We start from the raw sequence: 15,491 nt of genomic DNA, 5'->3' as shown, positions 1-15,491 counted from the left end.
ACAGTGACTCACTTACAACTTGTTTTGATCATTGGTAACTTGCCTGTAGAGCCATGTTGTGTCCTAAAGTGTTTTGGTTTTGGAAGCATACAGGTGCAGGTGAGAATTTCAGATCAGCTTCTCACTAGACCTTGGTCACTTAACCTCTCATAGACTCAGTTTTCTCCTCTGTATATATGAGAGTAATAAATAATGTATTTAAAGTGTTCTCAGTATATGGTAGAATCTCAATACATGTTGATAGATTGGATCTGATATATTTATTTTACAATATCAATAACCAAAAACATGTCCCTGGCTCAGATTTAGGAAGCAGAAAAAGACATACTATCTCAATACAGCATTGTTATAAACTGTATGTGTCCCCCATAAATTCACAAATTGACTTTCTAACTCCCAGTGTGATGTTATTTGGAGGTGGAGCTTTGGGGAGGTTATTAGGTTTAGGTGAGGTCATGAGGGTGGTAACCACATGATGGGATTAGTGTCCTTATAAAAAAAAAAAGAGGAAGAAAGATTAGATTTCTCTCTCTCTCTCTTTCTCTGTGTGTGTGTGTGTGTGTGTGTGTGTGTGTGTGTGTGTGTGTGTATGTGTGTGTCATGTGAACAAGGTGGTGGCCATCTGCAAGCCAAGAAGAGAGCACACAACACAAATCAAATCTGCTGGCATCGTGATCCTGGACTACTCAGCCTCCAGAACTGTGACAAATAAATGTATGTTGTTTAAGCCACTCACCTGTGGTATTTTGTTCCAGCACCCCTAGCTGACCAAGACAAGCAGAAACCGATAGGATGGATACTGATTATTTCTAGGTCAAAGATGGTTATTATTAAATTATTCCTCTTTTGCCCTTCAGGCACCTTGTTTCTTATGAGTTTATAAATCCAAAAATGGTGGCAGAATGAGACAACTTTGTCTATCACCTACCCTATAAAAAAACGCCATTGAGATAGAAGTATGATGTTGCCATGGTGTGAGAGAGGAATAACTATCAGGGACCAATAAACTATTTGAAATAACCTGCAGGGGTGAAAGAAATGAAGGCTCTCCTCAGGCAGCACATCCAGTTATAATTAATTCTGGTCATCAAGGACAAAAAGGATGTGCCTTCATATATCGTGGAAAGGGACAGGGAGCACCCAGATATCAGGACGGGACTCCGTGATCTCATCTGTTTCTTGTCTGTGAATTGGTGGTAGTGACTCCATTACACGGTTATGACAAGGGGAAGATGAGGTTATATGTGAAGAGAACTTTGCAAATGTTTGTCATTGCCATTAAAAACCATAGATGAGGTTTTTAAAAATGACACTCTCAGAATCTCTTAAAATATCTCTCTCCCCAAAATAATAAGCACCTTAAATATTTTATCAGCACAGAATTAACAAAATACATCATGGGGCATTAAAAGGGGAATGGAATAGCATTCAGCCATGACAAAGAACACAGCAAATCAGTATGTAATGGCATGAAAACATCCCCAAGATACATCAATGCATGAAGAAAAGCAAATTGCAGAATAGTATACCTAATATGATCTCATCTATATAAAAAAAGTATCAGTAAGTATACAAATTGTTAATAGTGATTGCATACACCAAATTGCATACACCAATTGCATACACCAAATTGTTAATAGTGATTATCTCTGCAGAATGGGCTTGTGTGACAAACTTTCATTTTTAACTTACTCTATTATAACTTTGATAATTAAAAATCAAGAAATCATTTTTCAAAAAAATGTCCATATAAGAAAGAAATTAAAAAGTGGTTCTGACTAAATAGGTATTACCTATGGCTGTCTTAAGAGAAGAAACTGATATCATTTACAGACCTGTAAAGAGGATTCTAAAAGTGAGGAGTAGAAAGAAGAACTAAAATAATTCTCAAGGGAAAAAAGGAAAGTTTCGTAAAACCAAACATGAAAAATGAGCTTGATGTAGACTCAGACTGTTGAACTGACACCTTTTGGTAATGACTAATTACTTTTCCTGCTGGTGATCCCCCCCCCCTCCAGTGAGCCATTTTTTCAGGTAAATAGCACATGTACATCATATGGGTGAGACCCCTGTCCTTCTAGGATTTGCCTTAGTCCCATCCATATTTGACATTATCATTTAAAAAAAAATGTTGGTAATTGTTTATCTTCCCCCAAATGAACCTCAAAATACACGTAGCAAAGACACTCCCTGGGTGAGTTGATAATAGGGGCTTTCTCTTACCTCTATCCTCAAACCAAACCTGTATTATTTCCCGTGTAAAAACATACATTTGTTGCCCTCCTTTCTGTGCTTTAGGTGAGAAAGAAAGCTGTTACCTTCTTTGGTATTCTTTACTACAACACACAAGGAGGCAGAAACCTCTTTAACACACAGGTGTGTGGGGCGCCTGGGTGGCGCAGTCGGTTAAGCGTCCGACTTCAGCCAGGTCACGATCTCGCGGTCTGTGAGTTCGAGCCCCACGTCAGGCTCTGAGCCTGGAGCCTGTTTCCGATTCTGAGTCTCCCTCTCTCTCTGCCCCTCCCCCGTTCATGCTCTGTCTCTCTCTGTCCCAAAAATAAATAAATGTTGAAAAAAAAAAAAAAAACACACACAGGTGTGACCCCCCCCCCCCCCCGGCAAGCCTGTCTTCTGAGTTGGCTGAGGGATCCCTGGCTGATGTAGTTTCTTCCAGGCCTGTAAGTGTGATAAGTAAGGCCCACGCCCAGCCTGGCATACCTTCTCCCAGAAAGGCAGCGGTGACATGCACAGCCGTGTCCAAGCCTTCAGGGCTCCCCACCTCACAGCAGTTGGCACCTCTTGACCTCCATCAGATCAGGCCTGTGAGGAGGATGTGAAGGGAGAGATGGCATAGTCAGGGTGACTCCCTCACACGTAGGCCCCACTCCTGAAGACAGTCTCTCCTCTGCTCTCTCCCGCCCTGGCCCCACGTCTAAGCCTTCTTACTCCCCTGGATTAGGAGGCTGTGTTTCTCAAGCCGCATCTGCGTAGCCTGAGCTCCTTAACCCAGAAACAGAGGAGTTCTGACAGCACGGGGCCTGGGGCTCAGAGCAGGTCTGGCACACGGTGGGGGGGGGGGGGGGGTCTCTGCTGTCCCACGGGAGTCCCACAGGAGATGGCACTCTTTCTCATGGCTGGCTTTCCTCTGTTCACAAAACATGATGGAAACACTTTGCCTTTTCCTGTTTACTTCTCCTACTCTTGCTGACTTTCCTTAGGATATAACATAAACTATTAATATACTGAAATATTAATCACTATTCCCAGGCAACTTACGTTTTCAATTAATCTAAGATGCTTATGTGTATGCTGGTAGGTACTAACTATGCCATTGGAATCTGCAAAGAAATTTACATTTTGTTTATCTGCATCCATTTTGTAGGTCAAGCTTGTTGTTATGCTATTCAAATCCTCTTTATCCTTATGGATTCTTCCCGATCTGCTCATCTTTGAAAAAAATGTTTCGAAGATTTCTGTGATAAGTACAGAGTTAGCAATTTATCCTTGTATTTCTGAATCTTTGCATTATAGTTTTTGTAGCTCTGTAGTAAAATATATATTGAATCATATAAAATTGCCATTATATATTTATATAATTATAATACACGAAGGCGTATGGATGTTTTATTTTCTTGCTAGAGGGTGGTTTATCAAAATAAAACATCACTCTGCCAAAATCCATTTTGGCTTGAATTCTCTTTTGTCTGATACTGGTATTTTCACATTGACTCACTTTTGTTAGGGATTGACTGCTAACATTTTTTCCCCCAAATTCGCTAAAAGTCAAAAGACTGATAAAATCCTGGGGGTGCCTGAGTGGCTTATTCAGTTAAGTGTCTGTCTCTTGATTTTGGCTCCGATCACGATCCCACAGTTCATAGGATGGAGCCCTGCACTGGGCTCTGTGCTGACAGCACGGAGCCTGCTTGGGATTCTCTCTCTCCCTCTCTGCCCCTCCCCCACTATCTCTCTCTCTCTCAAAATAAATAATTTAAAAAATTAAAAAATAAAGGTAAAATTAAAAAAACTTAAAAAAAGATTGATAAAATCCTGTATTATTGACAGTATGAGAAAAGGAGCCTCTCCATAGACTACTGATGGGAATGTAAATTCACTTTGTTGTAGTTAAGCTAGATTAAATTTTGTGATTTATTAAAGTATGCATTTAAATAATTTATTTTTAGCTGAAAATAGTACATTCTTTTAAAAACATTTTTTATCTGAATACCGTTGACGAACAATGTTAAATTAGTTTTAGGTGTACAACATAGTGATTCAACTTCTCTATACATTATGTTGTGCTCACCACAAGTGCTGCTACCATCTGTCCCCATAGAACACTATTACAATACCATTGACTATATTCCCTATATTGTGCCTCCTCCTTTCATGACTCATTCATTCCATAACTAGAAACCTGCATCTCTTACTCCCTTTTACCCATTTTGCCCATCTTCCACACCTTTCCTCTCTGGCAACCATCAGTTTGTTCTTAATATTTATAGTCTGATTCTGCTTTTTGTTTATTTGTCTTGTTTTTTATATATGATGGAAATCATATGGTATTTGTCTTTCTCAATATGACTTATTCCACTTAGTCCAATACCTTTGGTTCATCTATGTTGTTTCAAATGGCACAATCTCATTCTTTTTTTATGGCTCTGTAATATTCTGTCATATATATATATATATGTATATATATACATATATATATATATATACACACACACACACTTATCTTCCTTGCCCATTCATCTATCCATAGACACTTAGGTTGCTCCCACATCTTGGTTATTGTCAATAATATTGCAATAAATACAGGGGTAAATATATCTTTACAAATTAGTGTTTTCATTTTCTTTTGAGTAAATAGCCAACAGTGGAATTATTGGATTATATGGTATTTCTATTTTTTATTTTTTTAGGGACCTCCACAATGTTTTCCACCATGGCTGTACCAATTTACATTCCCAACAACAGGGTGCAGGGGCTCCTTTTTCTCTACATTCTCACCAATGCTTGTTATTTCTTCTTTTTGATTTTAGACATTCTGATAGATGTGAGGTCGTATCTCATTATGGTTTTGATTTGCAGTTCTCTGATTTAGTGATGCTGAGCATCATTTCATGTGTCTGTTGCCCATCTGGATGTCCTTTTTGGAAAACTGTCTATTCAGGTCTTCTGCCCATTTTTTTTAATGGGGGGGTGGGGAGGAGAGTAAATGCAAGTGGGGGATGGGGCAGAGGTAGAGAGAGAATCTCAAGTAGGGTCCACACCCATCATGGAGCTGGCCACAGGGCTCAATCCCACAATGGTGAGATCATGACCTGAGCCGAAATCAAGAGTAAGACGCTTAACTGAGCTACCTAGGTCCCCCAGGTCTTCTGCCCATTTTTTAATTGGATTGTTTTTTTTGGTGTTGAGTTGTATAAGTTATTTTTATATTTTGGATGTTAACCCCTTATCAGATATATCATTTGAAAATATCTTCTCCTATTCAGTGAGTTGTTTTTTGTTTTGTTGATCGTTTCCTTTGCTGTGCAGATTTTTATTTTGATGTGGTCCCGATAATTTATTTTTGTTTTTGTTCCCTTGCTTTGAGAGATAGATCTAGAGAAAAAAAGTTGCTATGGCCAATGTCAAAGCAGTTACTGCCAACGTTGTCTTCCAGGATCTTTATAGTTTCAGGTCTCACATTAAGGTCTTTAAATCCATTTCGAATTTATTTTTGTGTATTTTTGTGTGTTAAAAAAAGTGGGCCAGTGTCATTCTTTTGCATGTAGCTGTCCAGTTTTCCCAGCACCATTTATGGAAGAGAATGCCTTTTCCCTGTAAGTATATTCTTTTTTTTTTTTTTTAAGTTTTACTTATTTATTTTGAGAGAGAAAGAGACAGTGCGAGCGAGGGAGGGGTAGAGAGAGAGGGAGAGAGAGAGAATTCCAAGCAGACTCTGCACTGTCAGCACAAAGCTTGACACGGGGCTTAAACCCGTGAAACCGTGAGATCATGACCTGAGCCGAAACTGAGTCGGACACTTCTGAGTCACCCAGGCGCCCCACCCGTTAGTATATTAGTATATTCTTACCTCCTTTGTCATAGATTAATTGACCAAATAAGTGTGTATTTATTTCTGGGCTCTCTATTCTGTGCCATTGATCTATGTGTCTATTTTTGTGCCAGCACCATACTGTTTTGTTAACTGCAGGTTTGTGGTACATCTTGAAATCTGCAATTGTGATACCTCCAGCTTTGTTCTTCTTTCTCAAGATCACTGTGGCTGTTTGGGGTCTTCTGTGATTCTATAAAAATTCTAGTATTATTTGTTCTAGTTCTGTGAAAGATGCTGTTTTCAATTCATTGACAAATGAATATGTAATGAAATGCTGTTTTCAACTCATTACAAATGTAATATGTAAACCCTTTGATCCAGAAATTCCACTTTTAAGCATTCTATAGAAATATACACCCACACACCTGTTGGGATGAGCACTGGGTGTTGTATGGAAACCAATTTGACAATAAATTTCATATTAAAACAAATACACCCACATAAAAAAGTATATAAGGACTTTCATTACCATATTGTTTATGATCATGAAAAACTGGAAACTTAAAAATCCATAAATTGAAGAATGGGTAAACAAGTTTTTGTATATTCTTACAGGGGAATCCTATGTAGTCATTTAAAAAAATATAGCTCAGTATCCTCTGTCATGAAAAGATGTTCATATGTTTTATTATGTGAACATGGCAAGTTGCTGAAATATATCATCTAACCTCATTTTGAAAAAAAAATTTGTTTTGTGAATCATGTTTTCTAGTTTCTGGATTGACTTTGACATCTTGGGACCTTGCTGTCCCAAGCAAGGCAATGCCCTTCCCAGGGTCAGCTGATTCCGGCTTATGGCAAAGGACTGTGAACTAGCTTTTCATATGCAGTCCACCCATAGCAGAGTCCACATCCCCCAACCATGGCCTTTAAGAGCTTTTACACCCAGGAACACTATTCCCCTGCTCTCAATACCCAGAGCCACTACCCAGACAACTTAGGGTAGTTCCTATACCCTAGAGCTGATGAAATTATTCAAAATGGCCAATCCTAGACCTGTCTAACCTGCTCACCCTGTGTCAACATGCATTCCTTCCCTCAAAACCCACAAAAAGGCTCAACAGTTTCTCCATTCTCTCTGCCTGTGACCAATCTTGGTATTCTTTCCTGTGGCCCTGTAGGCACCTGCTGTGTCCTCTTCTTCTTGGGAACTGTAAGTAACATACTATCTAGTAGCAAATCATCCCCTGATCTGTTAGCCTCAACAGACATGAATAAAATCTACATTTAAAAATATATATGCATTGGGGTGCCTGGGTGGCTCGATCAGTTAAGCGACCGAGTCTTGATTTCAGCCCAGGTCATGATCTCACAGTTCATGAGTTCGAGCCCTGCATCAGGCTCTGCACTCACAGTGCAGAGCCTGATTGGGGTTCTTTCTGTCCCTCTCTCTCTGCCTCTCCCCCGCTCATGCTCTCTCAAAAACAAATAAACATTAAAAAAATTAAAATTAAAACTATATATACATTGAGATTGCGATCAAGATGGCGGAGCAACATGGAAATCTTCAGCTTGTCTCGTCCCTAAAACGCAGCTAGATTAGCACCAAACCATTTTGCACACCTCAGAAATTGATCTGAGGATTAACACAGCAATCTGCATAACTTGAGCCACAGAACTCAGAAGGTACATGGTGTGGAGAGGTGGACAGGGAAAGAGAAAAACCGTGGAGGGTAGGGGGCTATTTCTGCAGAGAAAGGACAGAGAAAGGGGGAGAGTGCGCTCATCAAGAGAGTGCAGGGAAACACCCCCCCAAAAGTTGCTGGAGAGAAAGAGAGTGAAAACACTTTCAGGGAACTGAACAAGAAATCAGTTCCCCCAAAACATTGATGGGAAGAAAGGAGAGGGTTTCAATACCACCAGGATTCCATAAACAGTGGAGCACAGAGTCTGAAGTTCCAGAGCCCAGTGCCTGCCAGTGCTTTGATGAGAAAGGAGGGTGAATCCCCGGGAGCAGGCAGCAGGTTCTGATGGGTCCATGTGCCACACAGGGAGATACGGTTCCCCTGCTTGGAGTGCATTTGGTGCAGGTCATACAGCCTCCCCACGGGCAAAAGTCCAAGTGGACCCCAGAGCGCAGCCACATTTGCTGGTATTAGGACAAAGACACCAGAGGGTGGTGAAACTTAGTGCTGGCTGTGTGTTGTGATTTGCCATAATCTCTGAATCTCTGCTGCTGTGCTATCACACGAACATTTTCTGGGGCAAGCCAGCACCAGGCCATTGCTCAGTGAGATCCTCCCCCAGAGTTGGTGTGGGTCCAAGCCACATTGGTCTCTGAAGTATGGGGATTTGAAACACAACCCCATCTGAGATGCAACTCTGGAGGGAGGTGTTGCCTGGCAGATGACAGCTTGTACCTGGACAAGGCAGAGGCGGGGAGTGGACGGAGGCCTGAGACAAATGAGGAGTGCTTGACTGCAGGTTGGTGACAGCACAAAGTTCCTGTGCCAGAGACTAGGGAGCTGGGTGAGGCCATTTCCACCTCTCATGTTCATGTGCGCTACACTGATCCACCCCAGTAAGCTAAGCAGAGCCCCCTAGTGGAGAATGGAGCCATTACACCAAGCCCCGCCCAACTGCACCCTCCAAGCACATCCCCTATAAGACCAGCACAAGTCCCTCCACCTGCTTAGTGTACAGACTCTCGAGTGCTTCATAGTTTCAATTATGGGGGAAACTGGATATAACTTCATTTGGGTTTTATTGTTTGCTGGTTCATTTATTAGTTCATTTTTTTTTTGCTTCTCTTTTTGTTTCAATTGAAAAGATAAAGTTATTAATAGTAGAAAAAAATAAGGTCATATTTGTTCTATCTAAACTAACACTGAAATAATTCTGTTGCACTTTCACCATGTAACAGGATGCTAAATGAGATTTTCCCATCTCACTTTTGGCTAGGTTCCTTAGACAACAGGTACCAACTACTCCTAAGGTCCAAGGTGGTGGTATGGTGAAAATATACATATTTGATTTTGTCCCAGGTTCCTGACACAGAGCTTCAAAAACCCTTGGATTTCCTAAGTCTCTGTTTGTCATGCAAGTCCCTTTGGACCATAGCAGAGTTTATACTAGCAAATTTTCTCATGGGGGTGGGAGGGGGGCTGGGCAGTGCAGCTAGATAGCTTCACGACAGAAAGTCTGGCTGCCAGAGAAACCAACCCCATGACTGGAAGTTAGAATTTTCAGTCCCACTCTCCACAACCTGTAGGGAGGAGAAGGGGACTAGAGATTAAGTTCAATGATGTGGCCAATGAGCTACTCCAGCATGCCTATGGAAAAAAACAAAAAAAACAAAAACCTTAGATAATAATTCTCAACAGTGAGGCTTGGAGATCTTACCAGTTAATGAACATACTGATATGCTGGGTAAGTGGCATGCCTGGAGAGGGCATGGAAGCTCTGGGCTAAGTATCAGTCTATTTGACTAAGTATCAGTCTATTTGACTGTTCATTTGTATCCTAATAAAACTGTCACTGTAAATAAAATAAAATAAAGTAAAAAGTAAATTAAAATAAAAAAGTAATAAAAAATAAATTACAAAAATAAATAAAATAAATTTAAAAATTACACATATCTATGTATATATGTATACATATATATGTATGTAATTATACATCTATGTATAATTTTTAATTTATTTTATTTATATTTTATTATATTTTATTATATTTTATATAATATATTCATATATTAATGTTTATATTTATTATTTATAAATTTTATATTTATATATATGTATAAACAGTATAGATTTATATTTATATTATAATATTTATATATTATATATTTTATATATTATAGAGAGAGAGAGTGAGGGAGAGAGACAGAGAACAGAGAGGGAGATAGGGAGAGTTATCTCTAGGGAATGCTACTGAGAAGAGCGCAATCTATAACTGGGGAAGACAGGTACAGGATTATACTATGTACTGTTTGATTAATTTTTATAGGAGGTATATGTTACTCGTATACTTAAAATATTTTCAAAATCAACTCTCTCCACCTCCTATGCAACCACTGCAGGCCAAGCCATGTCAATTTTCTAAAAACACTTTTTATTAAAATGTTTTTCAGCATTTAAAAAAATTTATTGTGACAAGGACACTTAATATGAGCTCAACCCTCTTAACAAATTTTTAAGTGTAAAATACAGTATCATTAAGTTACCATAATATAGTATATAGGCACAATGGTGTACATTGGGTCTCTAGAACTTACTCAAATTGCAGAACTTCCCCCTAGCCTTGGCTTGAGTCTATTTTTTAAATCTATCTATCTATCTATCTATCTATCTATCTATCTATCTATCATCTAACATCTTTATTTTTTTAATTTAAATCTAAGCTAGTTAACATATAGTATAATAATGATTTCAGAAATAGAACTTAGTGATTTGTCACTTACACATAACACCAAGTGCTCATCCCAACAAGTGTCTTCCTTAATGCCCATCACCCATTTAGCACATCACCCATCCAACACCCTGCCAGCAACCCTGTTTGTTCTCTGTATTTAAGTGTCTCTTATGGTTTGTCTCTCTCTCTCTTTTTATATTATTTTTGCTTTCCTTCCCCTATGTTCATCTATTTTGTTTCTTAAATTCCACATGTGAGTGAAATCATGATATTTCTCTCTGAGTGACTTATTTAGCTTAGCATAATACTCTATTCCATCCATGTTGTTGCAAATGGCAAGATTTCATTCTTTTTGATTGCCAAGTAATATTCCATTGTATATATATATACCACATCTTCTTTATCCATTCGTCTGTCTATGGACATTTGGGCTCTTTCCATACCTTAGCTACTGTCAATAGTGCTGCTATAAACATTGGAGTTCATGTGCCCCTTTGAATCAGCATTTTTATATCCTTTGGATAAATACCCAGTAGTGCAATTGCTGGGTTATAGGGTAGTTCTATTTTTAATTGTTTGAGGAACCTCCATATTGTTTTCCAGATGGCTGCACCAGTTTGCATTCCCACCAGCAGTGCAAAAGTGTTCCTCTTTCTCTGCATCCACGCCAACATCTGTCATTGCCTGAGTTGTTAATGTTAGCCATTCTGATAGGTGTGAGGTGGTATCTCACTGTGGTTTTCATTTGTATTTCCCTGATGATGAGTGCTGTTGAGCATCTTTTTATGTGTCTGTTAGCCATCTGGATGTCTTCTTTGGAAAAGTGTCTATTCATGTCTTTTGCCCATTTCTTCACTGGATTATTTGGGGATTTTTGGTGTTGAGTTTGTTAAGTTCTTTATAGATTTTGGATACTATCCCTTTATCTGATATGTCATTTGTAAAATATCTTCTCCCATTCTGTCACTGCCTTTCAGTTTTGTTGTTTCCTTTGCGGTGCAGAAGCTTTTTATCTTGATGAGGTTCCAACAGTTCATCTTTGCTTTTGTTTCCCTTGCCTCTGGAGACATGTCAAGTAAGAAGTTGCTGTGACTGAGGTCAAAGAGGTTGTTGCCTGTTTTCTACTCTAGGAGATTGTTAATTCTTTCAAGGAACCAGCTCCTGGTTTCATTGATCTGTTCTGTTTTGTTTGTTTGTTGTTTTAAATATCATTGATTTCTGCTCTAATCTTTATTATTTCCCTTCTGCTGGTTTTGGGCTTTATTTGATGTTATTTTTCCAGCTCTTTTAGGTGTAAGGTTAGGTTGTGTATTTAAGGCCTCTCTTCCTTCTTTAGGAAAGCCTGGATTGCTATATACTTCCCTCTTATGACTGCCTTGCTGCATCCCAGAGGTTTTGGGATGTCGTGTTTTCATTTTCATTGCCTTCCATGTAGTTTTTAATTTCCTCATTAATTTCTTGGTTAACCCAATCATTCTTTAGTAAGGTGTTCTTATCTCCAAGTATTCATGGTCTTTCCAAACTTTTTCTTGTGGTTGATTTTGAGTTTCATAGCATTGTGGTCTGAAAATATGCAAGGTATGATCTCAATCTTTTTGCACTTGTTGAGGGCTGATTTGTGACCCAGTATGTGATCTATTCTGGAAAATGTTCCATGTGCACTCAAGAAGAATGTGTATTCTGCTGCTTTAGGATGAAATGTTCTGAATGTATCTGTTAAGTCCATCTGGTCCAGTGTGTCATTCAAAGCCACTGTTTCCTTGCTGATTTTATGCTTAGATATTCTGTCCATTGCTATTAGTGGGGTGTTGAAATCCCCCACTATTGTGGTATTATTATCAATGACTTTCTTTATGTTTGTGATTAGTTGATTTATATATTTGGGCATTTCCACGTTGGGGGCATAAATACTTACAATTGTTAGATCTTCTTGGAGGATAGAACCCCTTAATTATGATATAATGCCCTTCTTCATCATTTGTTACAGTCTTTATTTTAAAATCTAGTTTGTCTGATATAAATATGGCTGCTCCAGCTTTCTTTTGACAACCATTAACATGATAGATGGTTCTCTATTACCTTACTTTCAACCTGCAGGAGTGTTTAGGTCTAAAATGGGTCTCTTGTAAACAGTATATCCATTCTTATACACTATGTCTTTTGATTGGAGCATTTAGTCCATTGACATTTAGAGTGAGTAATGAAAGATATGAATTTATTGCCATTGTGTTGCCTATAGAGTTGGTGTTGTTCTCTGGCCCTTTCTAGTATTTGTTGCTTTTGGTCTTTTGTTTTGTTTCATTTTCTCTCCACTCAAAGAGTCCCCCTTAAAATTTATTGCAGGGCTGGTTTAATGGTCCCAAACTCCTTTAGTTTTTGTTTGTCTGGGAAACTCTTTATCTCTTCTTCTATTTTGCATGACAGCCTTGCCGGATAAAGAATTCTTGGCTGCATATTTTTCTCATTCAGCACATTGAATATATCCTGCCACTCCTTTCTGGCCTGCCAAGTTTCTGTGGATAGGCCTGCTGTGAACCTGATCTATCTTCCCTTACAGGTTAAGGACTTTTTTTTTTTCCCTTGATGCTTTCATAATTCTTACCTTGTCTGTGTATTTTGTGAATTTGACTATGATATGCCTTGTTGATGGTCGGTTTTTGTTGAATCTAATGGGAGTTCTCTGTGCTTCTTGGAGTTTGATGTCTGTGTCCTTTCCCAGATTAGGGAAGTTTTCTAGTATAATTTGCTCACATAAACCTTCTGCCTCTTTTTCTCTATAAGTATATTTTAGATCTCTTATAGAGGGGCGCATGGGTGGTTCAGTCAGTTGAGCATCCAACTCTTGGTTTTGGCTCAGGTCATGATCTCATGGTTCAAGAGTTCGAGCCCTGCATCGGGCTCTGTGCAGACAGTGTGGAGCCTGCTTGGGACTCTCTCTCTTTCCCTCTCTCTCTCAAAATAAATAAATAAACTTAAGAAAGAAGGGTACCTTTGGGCACCTGAGTGGCTCAGTTGGTTAAGTGTCCAACTCCTGATTTCAGCTCAGGTCATGATCTCCCAGTTCATGAGTTTGAGCCCTGCTCCAGGCTCTGCACTGACAGGGGAAAGCCTGCTTGGGATTCTCTGTCTCCCTCTCTCTGCCCCTCCCCTGCTTATGTTGTCTCCTTTTCTGAAAAATAAATAAACTTAAATATATATATATCTTATAGAGGAGGAAAAACGTTCTTTTCCTACCCTCTTAGGATCCCTGGGTCTGACAATTAAACTGAGAAAGACAAATTAACAGGAGATAACGATATAAATTTGTTCAATATAATTTCACATGACACGGGAGCTTTCATAAGGAAATGAAGACCCAAAGAGATGGATCTGTGCATTTTTATGGGAGGTTTGATGAAGAGTAGGCAGACGTGGAAGAATACGATAATTCCTTCAAATTAAAATATCCACTATGCCAACATGCCATATTTTGGGGTAGTGTGTCCTGAAACCGTTCGACCTCAGATAAGTGGGATATACAATATTTGTCCTTCTGTGACTAGCTTATTTCACTTAGTGTAATGTCCTTAAGGTTGATCCATCTGTCACAGACGTCAGGATTTCCCTCTTTTTTGAAGGCTGAATAATATTCCATTGTATGTACATATCACATTTTCTTTATCCATTCATCTGTCCATGAACATTAAGGTTGTTTCCACATCTTGCAATCCATCTTAATTTCTTAACTGTTCTAATAAAATGTCAAGCTGATTTTCACCTTTCCATTATCAGCCTCCATCAATGCACTTTCCATAACTACACAGAATGAACTTAAAAAAAAAACTGCTCATCAACTCTTTGATTTCTAGATTCTTTGGAGGGATAAATATCCTGAAAAAACATTCCCACTACAAAACTAAAAATGATAAACAAGCATCTTTCTTAAATGCTGAATACTTAGGTGAGCTAGCAAGTAAGGAGGTAAAATCAGAGGGGATAAAGGGCATATCTAGAGAATGGGAAACAATGAGGAAAATTGCAGGGGGAAAGCAGGCACATTAGTCATGGTGGCCCTAAGGACAGTTTCTGGTCCCAGGAACTTAGAACCTCAGGTTCTTTGACAATTGCCTTGGAAGGTGGGGGATAAAGAACACGGACTTGGATACACACAAGGTACAGTAGAGTATCAACCTGCACAGGGGCCAGGCTCTCCTGTGTGAATGTGTAACCACAGGTCTGTCTTCATACAATATAAATTGAGCCTTCAATTTATACTGAGTGTTCTAAGAAACCACATGTTGAGAAATTAGCACATCCTCTGTGGGTGGTGCACCGTCAACCCCGGCCTTCAGTATTTCCAGAGGAACACAATCCAAAACTAGAGAACACCACAGAAACTTCCATGAGAGAGAGTCAGTGAAAACAAACAGTGAAGCTGGACATCCGAGGACTTGATGATGGAATTGAGAAGCAGAATATAAAATAAGTATGGATTAAGAAGTTTAAAAAAAAAAAGACCAAAGCAAAGAGCAGATACTACTATCCAATAAAGATCCTAGCAGGTTTAAAAAAGTAGCAAATAGCCCATCCAAAATACAAGTATTATCCTTAAGGGGCACCTGGCTAGCTCAGTCAGTAAAGCATGAGACTCTTGATCTCGGGGTTGTGAGTTTGAGCCCCACTCTGGGCCTAGAGATTACTAAAAAATAAAATATTTTTAAAGTAAATATATTATCCTTGATATTAAAAGCAACAGATCCACTAAAAAATATTTCTGATTTTACAGAAAAAAATAAAGACATTACCTGGACTATGTCATCAAGAGAGAAATCTGCCACCTCACTCTTCTTCCTTCCCCCCCCCCCGCCCCACCCCAAATACCAGAGGGGTGAGACAGAGGGTAGAAGCCATGATAATACACACACTTGGGACTTAAGGAGAGGAGAGAAGATGCAAAACAATGTAGGAGAGCAACAGAGAGCTGGTAACTGAGCACTTTCCAAAACTGAATAAATTTGAAATTTGAAGAGCATAACAAATCCCAAGT

General features: G+C 39.0%; 1 protein-coding gene across 1 annotated transcript in view; it reads right to left on the bottom strand.

Moving 5' to 3' along the window:
• The window catches only part of PPEF2 (protein phosphatase with EF-hand domain 2), a 36,914-nt gene extending 32,297 nt beyond the window's left edge, over positions 1 to 4,617 (bottom strand). Inside the window, 1 exon segment of the mRNA XM_025921692.2 lies at positions 2,719 to 4,617. The gene's annotated coding sequence lies outside the window, so the exon portion shown is untranslated.
• Between the last annotated feature and the right edge of the window lie 10,874 nt (positions 4,618 to 15,491).

Source organism: Puma concolor, chromosome B1 (assembly GCF_028749965.1).
Source record: "Puma concolor isolate L17-30 chromosome B1, mPumCon1.1.hap2, whole genome shotgun sequence".
Taxonomy (NCBI): Eukaryota; Metazoa; Chordata; class Mammalia; order Carnivora; family Felidae; genus Puma; species Puma concolor.
This window is presented reverse-complemented; position numbering and strand designations above follow the sequence as displayed.